This window comes from Pteropus alecto, unplaced genomic scaffold (genome assembly GCF_000325575.1).
Source record: "Pteropus alecto unplaced genomic scaffold, ASM32557v1 scaffold68, whole genome shotgun sequence".
Taxonomy (NCBI): domain Eukaryota; kingdom Metazoa; phylum Chordata; class Mammalia; order Chiroptera; family Pteropodidae; genus Pteropus; species Pteropus alecto.
This window is the reverse complement of record NW_006441386.1, coordinates 8,443,027-8,457,329: the sequence shown is the minus strand read 5'-3', so window position 1 is coordinate 8,457,329 and position 14,303 is coordinate 8,443,027.

Genomic DNA, 14,303 nt, shown 5'->3' with positions numbered 1-14,303 from the left:
GAAAGTAGTCTGGGAGGGGAGGACTAGACTTGACCATAGATGAGATTGGACTAAATGTATTAGGATGTTCTTTCCATCCCGATTATCTGGTTTGATGATAAGTCTCATCTATTAATCTCATTTTCTACTTCCCTCCTGATAAAACTTACATGTTGGAGTCATGTTCTAAAACGTTTGGTAATTGTTTTTCACGAAAGGCACACTTTGATGTCTAAGTACATGTCAACATTTCATGGACCAGTCTGTGATTGAACTGACTGTGTTGGTTTCCTTTTTCTTGTGTGACAGCCAAGCTAAAAGAAGACATGCTTGGATATGGAGCAGAGCTGGGTGATTTTGGCAGGCCCTGTAAGGAGACTTGTTTTGGGAAACAATTCTTTCTCATACAAAGCAGACTCATTCATTAACAGTAACCTCTGTCTGAGGTCCCCTGAGAGTCAACCTAAATGCAAACAAAGGGTGTTTCCTCCATCACTTCTCTTCAAAGCACTTTGCTACCATTATCTAATCAATCTCATAGCAGGTTGTGGAAGTGAAAAGGGTTTTCCTCATGTCCAGATGCCTGCAAATCAGGACAGCACAAAGCAATGAGACAAGAAGCAGAAGGCGGATTTCCTGTGGCTAGCCTCCTGTTGGTTGCCTCTGGGAGATCCTTGCTCTGGTGTGACCTTGCCTTCTCTCTTTGGATCCCTTAGTGAACCTTTGGGGCTGGCAGTTTATGAGCTGAAAGCCCTTGCCAGCTGAGTTGCACGCAACTCATGCTTTCTGGACTCTGTCTAAACAGTACCAATGTGTCTTTGGGTAAGTGTAAGTCTTGTGTGAGCCTCTGTAAAATAGGAATAGTAATCTGTACATCATGGGATTATCGAGAAGTCTTCATGAAATAATGGACATGAAGATGCTTGACACATAGTAGCCAGGCATTAATTCATTCAGGTAAACCACCCAACCAATCAACATACCAACCAACCAAATAACCAAACAGTAGTAGCAGCATCAGTATCATTATCATCATTATCATCATCAACAACAAAATGGTTTGATACAATCAGTTTGGTGGCCATCCAAGAAACATCACAATAAATCAGACTGGAGCATTGCTGTCCCTGGCCATTGTTGGATGGGTAGCTGTGTGAGGCAGTGATGGGTGTGTAGGAGTTTGGGCACTGTAGCTGGATAGACTGAGTTCAAAGCTTGGCTCCACCATTTCCCAGATGGGTGACCTGGACCTAGTTACCTAAGTGCTTTGTGCCTCAGTTTTCTTGCCCGTAAAATGGTCATAATAATAGCACCTGCTTTGTAAGACTGTTGTGAGAACAAACATACCAACCCAAGGAACTCGGCTCAGTTCCTGGCACCTGGGCAGAGCTCTATCACTGTCAGATTTTATAACTGTGCATATCTGGCCCAACTCAAGCATAGTGCTGTTTCATGGACCCATATTTCTCCATAGACATGAAAAATTGCAAGGATAGGCACTTCAGATTACTACGAATTAGGAGCCGGGAAGTGACTTGATTGTGTTATGCAGTGCCATCAAATGTAAACTGATTAGCTAAATACTTGCCCTGAAAGAGCGAGTTTGCCCATGTGAGGGTTCATACGTCAGGAAAGGATTCCTTTAAATGTCTCTCATGCGCTTTCAGCCCATGGCATAGCTGTGGTGCAAAGGCTAGACAGGACACTGGACTGTTAAATGGCAGAGCAGATCATAAATCAAGGGCATGCTTTCTCTTACATGGATGGTGGGAGAACCTGCTCAGCGCCACAGGATGGATAGACATGAGGCCCCTGGGAAAATGAGCCATTGGAGGTCAACATTGCATTGCTTCTGTCATCAGCCAATTATAAGGAAAGGCTGGAGAAGTCTGGCAAGTTCTTATTTGAAAAGAGATCTCTTTAACCCAACTGAAGGCTCTCAAAATGGTGAAGGAGATTAATCAAATTGTTTGTGACAAAGACCATGAAAACAAGAGTATTTAATTTGAAAATTAGGAGCATGTGAAAACTCAAAGGCACAGTTCTGGCCAAATGACTTGAGGCAATTCTAAGCATTCATATGGGATATATTATGAAGCCAAGGAGAGGCTGGAAAGCAGGAGAAGGAATGTTTTGGCCACCAAGCTGTAGTGGATGGGAAACGAGAGGCATCGTGGGGGTGTGGGGAGGAATCATCTATATTCATAGTGATGAAATCAGCTAACGTTTGTTGAGTCCTTACTTGGTGCCACACCCAACTTTAATCACTTTACATATATCAATTTATTAAAGACTCTCAACCAACTGATTAGGTAGGTAATAGAGTAGGTACTATTATTACCTTCATTTCTATTTTATAGAAGGTAGAATCAAAGCACAGAGATTAACCTGTTTGAAGCCATCCAGGATTTGAATGAAGGTTGTGTGATGCCAGGACCGAAATCCCTGGCCCTACCCTGTACTGCTATCTTGGTAGTACCATCATTAGGGTGGAAAATATGTTGTTTTATGGCTTGGCAGTGAATCTGGATCAGGGAAACAAAAGCAAGATGGTGACCAGTCTGTTCCATCTCAGAAGGAAGCCTTTAAACCCCTTAACGGGGAAATGTGTACACAGACTTCCTTCTCCTTCCCTTCCTTCCTTCCTTCCTTCCTTCCTTCCTTCCTTCCTTCCTTCCTTCCTTCCTTCCTTCGTCCTTCTTCTCCCTCTCTCCCTCTCCCCTTCTTTCTTCCTATTAACTTGTTAATACAGACAATTTAAAATACATACCCATCATCTGTTTCAACAATTTCTGGTTCATTTTATCTACCATCATCACTTTTTTTTTCTGGAGTATTTTAAAGCAAATCCCAGACATCATGTCATTTCACTAGTATATACATGTGTTTAACAGAAAGGGACTTTTAAAAAAGCATAACTACCATGTCATTATCATACCTAATAAAATGAACAATTTGTTAATATCACTCAATATCCAGTCCATATTCAAATTTTCCAGATTATCATTAAGATGTTTCTACAACTGATTTGTTCAAACCAGGATCCAAACAAAGGCCACTCATTGTATCTAGCTGTCGTACTTTTCAAATCTTTTTTTTTAAATTGCCTTTTATTTTTGTAATAATTTTAGATTTACATAAAAGTTACAAACTACGTATATGCAGTTTCCATATATGCTTCATCCAATTTTCCTTAATGCTAATATCTTACACAACAATGGTGCATTTGTCAAAAGGAAGAAATTAACACTGGTACACTAATATAAACTAAATTTCAGAGTTTATTTGGATTTTGTCAGTTTTTTCACCAAAGTTCTTTTTCTCTTCCAGGATCCAGTCCAGAATACCATAATGCATTTGGTAAGTTTCTTTTAATCTATAATAATTCACCTTCTTTTTTTCTTTTATGCCATTGATGTTTGAAGAAACCAGGTCAACTGGCCTGAAGAATGTCCTGTGTTCAGACTTGATTGTATTCTTCTGGTGTTGTTTAACTTGTTCCTCTGTCTCCCACGTTCCTTACATATCCATGGTTAGTTGTAGAGGCTTCATTAGACTTAGGTTCTATTTCTTTTTTAGACACAATTTCTTCATGAATGGTGCTGTGTACTTCTTATTACATCATATTATGAAGCACATAATGTCTGGAGATCCCACCTGCAGTGATTTTTGGAGGATCTTTTTGAACCCACATTACGTATTTGTTCCACCTATCATTGCACTTTTTTCCAAACCTAGTTTCTTTCTTTGGGTTAGTATTCTTTTTGCATTAAACAGATTTTTTTTTTTTGAGATATCTTGTGAAGATGTTCTTCTAATCAGCTCTTACCATGTGCAAAGTATTGATGCCAGTCATTCTATCCTTGAAATAAATACTCTCAAAGGTTCTCATCATTATCAACGTTAAGAAGTTTGCAAAACAGGACAAAGTTGGGCTACCTTTGTTCCGTTCTTCAGAGGGACACTGCAAACGTGGAAGTGAGACACTGTACCAGGAATGAGAGAGATGAAATGGACTTGGCAGTTTTGCCCAACTCATTTTGTGGGAAATGTGGCAGAGTGGAGAGCCAGCTTGGGGAGGTGTGACAGTTATAGGACATGGATCAGAATTCTGCCATGAGTGCCAAGAGCTGGTTGACCTTGGGTAAATTCAGGTCCATTGGATTCAGCTATGCAGAATGTGTGCTGCATAAATCCAGGGTAAATCACTCCTATAGATTGCAAAGTGAATGGCGGTCCTTGCCATGTAGGATCTCATTTTAGCTCCTGCAATTTCTCAACCCTGTGGCTATGGCTTGCTCTGGGATTTATATTTGTAAAAGGAAACGGCGAGAGATGAGTTTAGAAACGTAGTTTGGGACCAGGTACTTGAAGGGCTTTGAATGCCAGGCCAATGAGAGTTCAGACTTTTTTCTGTAGGCAATAGGGAGCTATTGAAGGTTTTAGAAGGAAAGCAGCCAGGACAAGAGATGAGGCCAAGAGGGCATTTTGGCCTGAGTGTCAGGCTCAAAATGAGGGCAAACCTGAATCTTTAGCATCCTCTGCAAAAGCCTGGAGAGGAATGACATAACACACCTTAAGCTTCTATAGGCCAGGTCTTTTCTGACATTGTATGTAGAAATGTATGTAAAGATGAATTTTCCTAGTGAACCTCAGGGAAAACATTCTTTCCACCTTACACAGAGAGAAGGAAGTTGAAGTTCATGGAGGTTAAGAAAGTTGCTCAAAGCACACTGTAGTAAGTGCCTAAGCTGGGGTCTTGTTGGGCCTGAATGCTTCCTGGAGGGCCTGGAGGTGGCAGAGGAAAACCAGGGAGAGACTAGGGCAGGACAAGGCTGGCACTGCACCCTGAGCATGGCACCCACACAAGATGGGTAGCAGCCTCTGTGTGGCACCAGGAGGTGTACACTGGACTATAGAGCTGCTTCGCTGTGGCCAAGTCCCTCTGGGTGGCCCTGTGAGGACACACAGACCAGACTGAAAGTGCCTTCGAATGTAATTAAACAGCTGCACAGGGCTTTAAATCAAAAAGGGTTATTTTCTTTGCCCCCCTCCTCTCCATGAGATTTTGATTAAAATGACGGTCTTCTGGTCATAACCGACACCTTAGCTTTAATAATGGCTTGATTTTAAAATCCTTGAAATAATTTTTAGCTTTTTTAGCATGAAAAGATTTCCCCCAAAAAACCTTTAATTCTGCAGTCCTCTGTTTTTCCAATCAAAGGAAATTCAACAGGACTTTCATGGTCTTAATTAATGACTCTCTAATCAGAGTTCCACTCCAACTGCTTTATCTTTCTCCTTTTTTTTTTTTGGTTTCTCAATGAAGGGCTTATCTAGAACTTGTTTTGACTTCAAACAGACACTTCATAATAGTAAATTGCAATAGGTTTTATCAAGTGGAACAACCTTTTCATTCTCTTTCTTCAGGGTCTTTGTATCAAAGTCACCCCTTAGGGAATATGGCCTGCCTTCCTGTCTGGTTTTCAGCAAAACATGCCTTCTGAGAGGCACGGGAAGGTGTTTTAGATTATGTACAACAAAGATCTCAATGGTAAGTCCTCATAAAAAAAATGGTGGGCTAATATTTATGAGGCTATCTGGAGACTTTTGGTTTGAAGATCACACCTGACAATTCTTTCTCAAATGCTAACCTCAATAATTTTGGATAGAGGTGTGAGCAGGACAGCCACCAGTCCCTCTTGGAATGAATGGCAAGTTCCTTCTTTGGTCTGGTCATCTACAGGACCCACCTGACATTTTCATTTTCTTTTTCTTTGCCACATACCAAGAAATAAGACCACAGTAAAAATTAAGTTGCTCAGGGCCCAGAAATTTAATGGATGTCCTCCAGATGCCACCCCTCAGAGGGCAGCTTGGCCCTGGCTCTCCTCTTCCTGGGGGTTTAGGAGAATGAACCAAATGATTCACTGATTTACTCAGGTATCCAGCTAATATTTATTAAGTTTTGACTGATTGTGAGCTTTAGACCCAGGGAGTCAGAGATGAGTGGGGAATTATCTTTGGTCTTGCTATATGCAATGTGTTGTGGGGAGATGACAAACATGTTAAAAATTAAGCATAGCAAGGGGACGTGGATGTGGACAAAGAAGGTTGTGGAAAGCTGTCTGGGAGCATCGATCCTGTTGGAGGGGTTGGTGAAGACTGGATCCTGAAGAGGGCTCACCAAGGGAGGCAGAGTGAAAGTGGAAGATGGTCTTAGTCTCTTCCAGCTGCTATAACACAACACCACAGACTAGGAGGCTTATAAACAACAGAAATTTATTTCTCACAGTTCTGGAGGCTGAAAAGTCCAAGATCTAGACACCAGCAAATTTGGTGTCTGGTGAGCAGCTGCTTCATAGACTGTCATCTCCTTGTTGTATCTTTACACGGTGGAAGAAGCAAGAGAGCTCTGTGGAGTCTCTTTTATAAGACCACTAATCCCATTCATGAGGGTTCCACCTTCACACCCTAATCACCTCCCAAAGGCCCCGCCTCCAAATACCAACACATTGGGGGTTAGGACACCAACATATGAATTTGAGCATTGAACAGAAGCATTCCGTCTCTAGCAAAGGGCATTCCAGGTAGCAGGAGTAGTCTGTGCAATCATGACGATGGAAAAGATCTCGGCTCACTGAGGGAATGCAAGTGTTGCTCTGTGGCTGGAGCATGGGGAGAGTGTGTGTGTGGAAGTAGGAGATGGCAGAGGAGTGGGGAGGGGCAGGATAGGCAGGGAAGGCCGACCAGGAACAGAGGGCAGAGGACTTAAGTGCTTAGTCAAGGAGATGAGGATGGGGAACCAGCAGAGCTCTGTTTCCAAGAGTGAAGGAAGTACACGTGTTTTGGAAGGAGCTTTCTGGCAGTCACTCAGAAGAAAGGGCAGAGAGAGGGGAGACAGGAGGCCAGGGCGCCTCTTGGGGAGTTATTCTAAAAGCCTGTAGAGGACCTGATAAAGTCCAGAAGGAACAAGGGCTTTGGCAGTGGTTGGGAGAGCTGGCAGGGGTGGGAGTGTACAGGGAAAGGATCTAAGAGTTATCTATAATAGATCAGACTTGGAGACCCCAACAGATATGAGGTAGGGGGGATGGATTACATTCTGGGTGGTAGTACATGGTGGAGAGACCCAGAGGGGTGGGGGTTGGCCCACAAGGCTGTAGATGTTCTGCTTGTCTCTGCAGAGGGGTGAGTGGATGCTGACATCCAGCCTGGGTTCTAATGGGGGCTGCATCCACTCAGAAATTAGGGAACACTTTTCCTAATTCACACAGGTGTGGGTAGGCAGTGACGGTAGAGTGGAGTTCAGTTCCTCCTCTTCCGAGTTTGAAGGTCTCCGGGAAAGAGGATGCAGATGTCCAAGGAGTGGTTCATGGAAGCAGCCTATGGCGCTTAGAGCAGAGGTCCCCCACCTCTGGGCTGCAGACCGGGGTACTGATATGTGGCCTGTTAGGAACTGGGCTGCACAGCACGAGGTGAGTGGCAGGCAAGTGAGTAGAGCTTCATCTGTATCTGCAACTGCGCCCCAGCGCTAGCATCACCTCCTCAGGAGATGAGGATGGGGAGCCAGCAGAGCTCTGTTTCCAAGAGTGAAGGAAGTACACGTGTCTTGGACAGTGTACTCCACCTCAGACTATCAGGCATTAGATTCTCATAGGAGCACCGGTTTCTGGTGCCACAAAGTTGGAGACCTCTGGCTTAGAGGACAGGGGCATTCAGAGCACCAAGGATGAATGGCAGCAGCACTACCCTGAGGTGATTACTCATGTCCAGGGCTGGTGTCCTGTAGTGCCCTGCTTTTGCACACACCTTTGATTTTGCTCCCTGAATCTGTAATCCCCACCCCATTCAACCTTCTGACCTTAGACCTTGACTCCCTGATGCCACCTTGGCCTGACCCTGGTTCCCAAAGTCCCACAAATAACTACTCATGGTTTTCTCATGAATCCTGGACTTTCAGGGTGGAGCTGGAGGTGAGGATAAAATCCTAGAGTCAGGGGTTGGGGCAGAATGAAGGCATCAGGGAACAGACCTCATCATAATGCAGAGCTCTTGCTAACCTGGACAGCTGCCTCTGGGAGATGGCCTCTCTCCAGCTTTCGTCTATGCTTGCAGGTACGTGCATGTACCTGGTGCATGCATAGGTGTGTTGTGCTGGGCATGCACCTCTGCTCCATCCTAGCCACTCCACTCCCCAGCCCTTTCAGCACAGCACATAATCCTGCCTTTGTCCCTTTACCAGGCTCCTGCTTGGAGCACAACCAGGCCCCCAGCTTCAACTTAATCTTTTGAGCTGCTAACTTTTGACCATACGGCATGAAGGACAATGTCTCTTTATTTGCACCCTTCCTGAGGATCTTGTGAGTTCAAATGAGGGTGAAAGTGATGTCTAACCTGGCTGGGCACTGCCAGGGCCTAGCACAGAGCCTCTCCTGTGCAGTCGAGTTTTGCATGGATGAGGATTTGCTCAGTAAGAATGAAGAAGACAGCTGGGAAAGTGACAGAGAGCTGTGACCTAGGTTCTGCAAAAATGCAGATGGACAGGCATCAAAAAGTTCAACCTTGGCCTCAAGAGGTCTTTTTCTAACAGCTTCTGTAGGGCAAAAGTTTCCTTTGCACCAAGCCACCAAATTATACATATGTCTTTAGTGTATTTAGTCAAGAAAGGCTAGGTGATGCTGCAATGACAACTGACACCTCAATGACTGAACTAAATGAAGAATGAGTGTCTTCTGCATTCTGGGATCCAGGCTGACAAAGGCCCAGCCCAGGGAACACTTGCTGTGACAGGGACAGAGAGGGCTTGGGGAAGCCATACTCCTTCTTCTGTCTTTAAACTTGTCTGAGCCACAAGGATGAATTGGGTGGCATGGGTCTCTTCTGCTCATAGCCCATTGGCTAGAGGTAGTCACATGGCCCTGCCTAGCTGCAAGGGAGGTTAAGGGTGGTGTTCTCTGTACCCAGAGAGGACAGGGGATCCAGACACTGGCGAGCACTAGCGAAGCCGATCATACTCAATTCTACAGTTGCTTAGACCCTTTTCTTGCCTCTAGGGCCTAGAATTGCAGTCTCAGGGCCATAGGTAGTGCTTTCTGTTTAATTACAATGTTTCTATGAGGTGTTGCACCACTCTACCCGGATCCTTCTAGTGATGGGGAACTCATGTCTCACCCCTCCCTCCACCTTTCTGCATCTAAATCCAACTGTGGACAGCCTGATTATAATAAAGTTCTTCTTTATATTAAGCTGACATCTTTCATCCATTGGCCCCCAATTCATCCTTGTGGCTCAGACAAGTTTAATTCTTTTTTCATGCATGGCTTGGAAGATCTGGATCAATTCTTCCTAGTCTTTCCTTCTCTAAGTCCAACATCCCTCTTGTATCCCAGCCCTCACCTTCCCCAGTGGCTTTCCTCTTCACTTACCGTTGGTTTGTTTTACCATCGGCTCTCATGGTAGGAGCCCCGTGTGCTGAACTGGGCAGTGGAGGGGGAACTGGGTAGGGGAGAGCCCTGGGCAGATCCTCCATCATAGACCCTCAGCTCAGGGCACTTTTGGGCAGGATGTTATGATTTGGATTCATTGTGTCTGAACCCCCTACCACCTTCATGCCTGTGACAGGGTAAAGTTTTAGTCCCCTGTAATGGACTGAATGTTTGTGTCCCCCCCCCAAATACATGTGTTGAGGTCTTAACCCCCATTTTGCTGGTATTAGGAGGTAGAGACTTTGGTCATGAGGTGAAGCCCTTACAAAAAGGACTCTTGAGAGCTCCTTCACCCTTTCTACCCCATGAGGATACAGTGAAAAGACAGCTGACTATGAACTGGGAAGTGGGTTCTCCCCTGACCCCAAATCTGCCAGCATTTTGTTCTTGGACTTCTAGTTTCCAGAATTGTGAGAAATAAATTTGTTGTTTATAAGGCTCCCCTTTCCACATACACACAGTGTATGGTATTCTATTCTAACAGCCTAAACAGACTAAGACACCCCCTTTCTTCATTTATCACTAACTAATCTTATTAAGCCCCTAGGGAGGCATATTTGTTTATCTCTGGCTACATTAGCCAGCAGTCAAACTTCTTATCACCACATCGAGTTGGGCTTTCAGCATTGGCATCTGGGCAGACTCCTTATTTTCTAGTGTTTTTCAGGTTTTGCTTCAATACTTTTTTTTGCCTTTCAGACTTTTAAGATCATGGACTAATTTGTGGTAACCATCTATTTCGCTGTCTTCTGAATGACTATTTCATTAGCAATGTTTGGGCAAACAAGGTAGACTTACACTTGTAGGTATGCTGAGCAAAGAGGTGTTCTCTTTTACAGGGCCTAGGTGGAATTTGGGGGCGGGTTGTCCAGGCATAGAAAAAATCAGGGTGGGCATCTTCCAAAATATCTTCTAAAATATCCATGTTCTGTTCATATTTTGCCCTCACCAAGCACAGAAAGTTTGGAGCAAAACAAAGAAGCCCTTCTGTTGCGACTGTCCCTCTACCTTGAGACAACCCCAACTCATTTCTGTGCGGTCCTGGGATTGGAACAGCTGGGAACACAGGCTGCTAGAGAAATCAGTATGAAAACCACTCTGTTCCTACTCTGCCTCCCTGAACTTCTGGGAGAACCGCAGAATCCATGTCCTATAGGGCAATTGGGGGAGGGGGATTTCTGTTTTAGATTAACAGGAGGATTTATCATGCCAGAAGGTCAATATTTACCTTGGCTCCAGCTTGATGAGTATTTACTTCTCCGTTCAGTGGCTCTCTCTGCTGACTTCAGCAGAAGCGAAGATCTGCTTTTTGTCTGCTAAAGAGGATGCCGACTGATATTTTCTTATCAGAAAGTCCTGGAAACATAGTTGCGGAGGAGCCCACTTCTCTGGTGGTGGTGGGAGGTGGGTTTGTCTTTTTCCACCAAGAAATCTGATCCCTCTTTGTATAAACAACCTTGTTTCTAAGGTGCTTTTGAACTTACAGAATGGGGAGAGCACAGGATCTGCAAAATCGGAATTATGAGAACGCCTGAGTGTCCGTGTCAGTGTTGTGGTGAGCAGTTGAGGAAATAAAGGCTCAGAGAAGCCCCCCGGACCCCTAGTTGTCCAGTTTCCATTTTATCAAGGTTCTGGGGGTTATGTGATCACCAAAGGTCACCTAGGAAGTGAGAAGGAAGGTGCCAGCTCTGCAACAAGTGTCCCAACTCCAAGCCTTTAACGCTTGATTTCTCGGGCTCTTGGGAACAGTGGCTTCTGCCTCTACTGAGATTTTAACATGTATTTAGGGAGCGCCATGGGCATAGCTTTTAAATACAGAGACAAGCGCCTGTATGGAGAGCTGATCAGAGGCCAGCCAGGGATGCTAACATTTGAAAATACACTAGATCTTTTGAGGGTACTGCCGCACCCTTTATTTCAGGACTGCTCAGACTTTCCCACTTTTGCTGCCCACCACAAGTGTTTTATATTGAAAAATAATATAAACTGCACTTGTTTTAAAATAAAGTTTTGTTTTAAATTGTTGACCATGGAGTAAGTTGTATCAGGTTAATCCTGATGCTCTTAGTCTTCTGAGAAAGCTCTGAGCACTCCCAGGTATGAGCCTGCTGGCCATCTCCACACTGGGGGTTTGAGAAGGGTGGTGGTCTTCAATTTTATCCCTCACTAGAGCCTTGCAAATAATAATAATTAAGCTTATTGAGCATTATAATGTGTTAGGCACATGATTCCAAGCAGTTTATGTGAATAGTTCATTGAATTCTTTTAGCAAACCCATACATTAAGTGCTTTTATTATGATTTTACAGATGAGGATGCTCAGAGAGTAGGTAACTTGTCCAAGGTTACATAACTGGTAGTCGTTAGAGTTAGACTCTACTAACTGGGTTCTCTGGTGGGACTTTACAGTGTGATGCCACAGAATCCTTCTCCATTCTTGGCTCCCATGGCCTGGTGGGGGTGATGCAGCTGAAAATCTTGCCTACAAGAGTGGTAGCTTAATAAGGTTGGGTAAAGCCACAGCTGCCTTGCAGACAGATGTGGAAGATGAAGGGAAAAGCGAATTACAGAAGGCCAGAACCGGAAAGGTCTTTGGAGACAAGCCAATCCATTCTTCATTGTTTACTACAGGTCACTCAGCTAGTTAGTGGGGGAACCAGCAGCTGACCTGGGCCTGTGGGTCTGGGTAATGTGGGTAATATCACATTTCTTGATTTTATGCATCTTTGTCCTTTTATCCCTAAAAGAATCCTGTGGTATACAGAGTATCCTTCACCATATAAATGGAACCTCCTCTTGTTTGCAGACCATTTGTCCATACTGCCTGCTGTCTTTTGAAGGAAATAGGCCATTTTAATGCCTTCCAAAGGAATAGTATAAGCACCTTGAGGATGAGAACCTTGTTATTTGCTTCTCTATCAGCCTTTGCTGCACCTAGCACAATGCTGGACGCGCAGGCATTTCCCGGTACCTTCGTGGGGCCAAAATGAGCTTATTGTCTTCGTGGGAAGAGGAGGACCAAACTCAGACAACTGCCTCGGTCCTAAAGTTTCTGAGATGTATTCATTCTTTTCCTAAATCTTTTTTTTTCCCTAAAAGAATCCTGTGGTATACAGAGTAGTGTTATCCCTACTCCTTGGTCCCTCTAGCTTGGGTGCAGCCTGTGGCACTGGAAAAATGAGTTTAAGATAAAAATGAAATTCTTGTTCTCATACTGTAATGACTGCAGCATAAAGCCAACTTACAGCGACATGGAATTTTCTGGTCTTTAAGATCTCATTATGCAAGTAAAGGAGAAGGAAGAAGACAGAATGCTTACAAATTCCTGGGGAGGGGGGGTGACCTCATCATTTATTGTGTGTTGGCCAACTGCCCAAAGAGCACAGTTCAGATTCCTTTTGGGGGAGGCACTGAAAATCCCCTGATAACCCAAATTCTCCAAATCTTTTAGGCCTTGATAGAGGGATGGAGGGCAAGATGAAGGACGTGGTCCTAGGTCCAAATTATGTTTCACATTAGAGGGCTGTCCACTCTGAGATGGACTCTATCCATCTGATTCCTAGATGGAGACTCTAGACCTGTGAAGTGTGGAAGTTCCATTTGAAAGGCCCCAGCAGGATTTGAGGGAATTGAGCAGATATGGATGTGTAGTTTGGGGAGAGAGTGAAGAGGGTTGGATATGATATTTTGGGATGTGTACGCCGAGAGTACACATGGGATATGTACATATGGGTACACTGGAATATGCAAACAAGAGGGCAAAAGTCACAGGAGAGTTGTAGTCCATTAAGCACTTCCATATCTGATGGCCTCTCTCCAGTCCTACAGGCATTTTACAGACCAAGGTCTCTCCACTATTTGCAGGGGCGGAAAAAGCCTCAGGGCCTCTGCAAGCCCCTAGGATGCTTTTGGGAGAATTAGAAAAAGACACTTAACTTGGGAGGTGAGGCACAGGATGGATTTCAGATGTTCTTTGGGCAGGGTACAGTGCCGTGGGGCATCCTGCTGCACAGTGAAGACTTAACTTGGGGGCAGGCTAGCCATGGGCTCATGTGTGATCTGGGACTCAGCCTTTTGGTCTGTAGAAGGTGACATTGTATTACATCTTCCCCAGCTCCTTTCCAGATCGGATGCTTCATGATCTGTGATTCTAGGGACAACTTCTCACTCAAATTGAGAGCTTCCTTCATTCCCAGATACTTCTCACCTTGAAAACACAGCTGGCAAGGTAAGGGCTGGAGGTGAAAGGGGAAGATTATTCTGGGGAAGCCTGGGTATGCAATGGTTTGGTCCAAAGAGCCCTTGACAAGAAGCTTTTATTTTTCTGGCTGAACTCTTTTGAGTCTCAGTTTCCACCTCTGAAAAATGGGAATGGTACTTCCTAATAAAGAGCAATGTTGTGGGGATGAAACAACTTTGCCAGGTGAATTTGCCAGGCACGGAGTAGGAAGCTCCACAAGCATTCGCGGACCCGGAGAGGGTTTTATTGGGAAGGTTCGAAAGAGTTTGTGTGTGGGGAACCCAAGAGCAAAGTCTGGCTTTCAGGGCACGCGGCTTGCAGGACCCCCCAGCAGAGCTCATACTCCAGCTCTGCGGCCGCGGCTGCCTCTTTGGCCCCGGACTGCCGAGGGTTAATGACAAAGCCCCACGCCCCCTTTGACGGCGCAGAGCCCACCTCACCGAATTTGAAAAGGCGGCCTTGGAGAGGCGTGGGCGCCCCCCAGACTTTACAAGCTCGGACCCGGGCTCTGCTCGCTCGTCGGCTCGCTAGTTCTGCTCCCGGCGGGGGCCGCGGGTACGGTCCGGCCGCGGGTGCGCCCCTGACTGTCCTCCCGCCCGG